This window comes from Triturus cristatus, chromosome 5_2, assembly GCF_964204655.1.
Source record: "Triturus cristatus chromosome 5_2, aTriCri1.1, whole genome shotgun sequence".
Classification (NCBI taxonomy): Eukaryota; Metazoa; Chordata; class Amphibia; order Caudata; family Salamandridae; genus Triturus; species Triturus cristatus.
In genome coordinates this window covers 192,622,826-192,624,962 of record NC_140588.1, presented here as the reverse complement: position 1 = coordinate 192,624,962, position 2,137 = coordinate 192,622,826, and the positions used below count along the sequence as shown (strand labels likewise).

At 47.2% G+C, this 2,137-nt stretch overlaps 1 pseudogene; it reads right to left on the bottom strand.

The window, feature by feature from the left end:
* Positions 1–896: 896 nt before the first annotated feature.
* LOC146822778 (uncharacterized) lies at positions 897–1,934 on the bottom strand (annotated as a pseudogene).
* Positions 1,935–2,137: the final 203 nt, after the last annotated feature.

Sequence of the window (2,137 nt, the reverse complement as noted above, 5' to 3'; positions counted from 1 at the left end):
GAGGTGCGATTCAGCAAACAACCCTTTCTTTATCATTGTCAAACGCCACAGAAACTTTTTTTTCCAAAATGTTGAAACATGGACACTTTATATTCCTCAGAATTCTGAAAGGCTTTTGTATAATTCATGCAGGTTGAGAATAGTGTGACAACATAAAAACTATTCTGCTTGATAAAAGTTAAGACATTTTGAACAGGAAGGAAACCATATAAAACCACGATATGTACACTGAGTCATTGTTCCATCCTACCAATACTCAACATTCACCCAATGTTGGCCAAAACCATGTTCTTCGCAGAAGTGAACAGTCATTACCTTTCCTTGGAAGTTTGATAGGTCTATCTGCAGTCCCTCAAAAGGAATTGGTAAACATTGCTAAGCGAGTGAGTCATGCACCCCTCTGACATCAGAAATGTCCAGCACTCTTGATGGCAGGGTAGGAGCTATACAAGGCATGACATGCACCGGTCTTAAATTCAAACCATCTTCCAACAATCAGGTAGGACACCATGCACCCACGTTACAAATGTCTCACATACAAAGAGTGAAGTCACACCTCTTAAAATAAGCTGCATTCAGAAAGCACACTTTTGTTATCAGATCCACACAGCTCGGTGTTGACCAGAGTGCAAAGTTAACCTTTTCAAGCAGATGGAGTGGTCCACTTGTGCTGTAGTGAGCAATAGAAAACATGTAATCAAAATGTGCTCAGAAGGCAAAGATTTGCTCAACTAGGACATCACATCATTGTCCCCTCCATCTAGGAGGTAGTTTCCAGATCTCACCACAGGTGATGTAGGCCAGTCACGCACAGATTTTCAACTTAGAAGACAGTCAGAATCTAGGACAACGTAGACCCTTTATTGGCTAGAGGGAGAATTTTAAAGGCCAAGGAATTATAGCTCTTCAGAATCATCCCAATCAGTCGGCGCCCTCTCTAGATGGGGATAGTTTAGCAGTGGATAGTTCTGTGATGGTGGATAGTTCTGTGATATGGATATTTCTGCAGCAGTTGTGGGTAGTTCTGCAACAGCTTGTTGTTTGGATAAAAGAGTCCTGAGGCACCAGGGAAATTCCAGTGTGGTGAGAAACTGTATCCAGCTTCCTGCGACATACCATCCATCATCATGACATTCTGCCAGAAATCCATGTCTTGAGTGACAGCAGGTTCCACTTGATGTGGCTTGTGGAAGTGGGAGCCAGGGTTGGGCTGGACACCTACTGAATTCCACCAGAGAGCCGACTCTTCCTGCACAGGCGTGTAAGGAGCATTGGGATGACCAACATAGTTTTGTAATTGATTAACCATTGGCCCAATTGCACTTTTTCTGGCAGGAATTGAATATCCTGGGTAGAATCCTGGTGATGGCTCACTGCATGTTGATGTTGGCGAATCACACTGCAACATGCTGTTCTCATTCTTAAAGGTGCCCTCCTTATTGAACTTCTTTATCTTCATTCTTCGATTCTGGAACCAGGTCTTAACCTGTTTGTAGGTGAGGCCCAGTGAGGTGGCCAGTTCTTGGATCTGCAAGGGGCTCAGATACTTCTGCCTCTGGAACCTCTCATGCATGATGAGTAGCTGCTCCTTGGAGAAGGCGACACGCCCCTTGCTCTTCTCATTCGGCTTGCCCACATCCACTTCAGGAGGGAAGGAAAACTCCAACTTCGGACAAGCCGGGTCAGATGGGGACAAGTCAATTCCAGAGTCTGGAGATGAAGATGGGCAGTCTGGGGAAGGGTCCGCCTTCTCTTGCGGCCCCCCTGTGTTAAAGGCGTCCTGCCCTTCCGGGACCCAGTAGAAGCGGGTGAAGGCGCCCCTCGGCAGGGAGGGGGGTATAGCCATGTGGGCGCTCAGGGTCAGACGGGGCCGGTGGCCTGGAGACAGAGGGGCGTCGGGGCTGCTCATGGTCCCAAGGGGGGTCGGAGACACCGGTCTGGAAAAAAACATACCATGGGGCTGAACAATAACCTTGAGGCACTCCACAGATAAGTTTGCAGGCTTTTGAGGAGTAATGTGCCAGGATGATAGTTTGTGTTCTATCCTTTAAGAAGGAGCAGATTCAGCAGAGAGCGGATCCTTGGATGCCAATCTCATGCAGGCACAGATGAGATTGGGGTGTGAGGCAGTGACAAA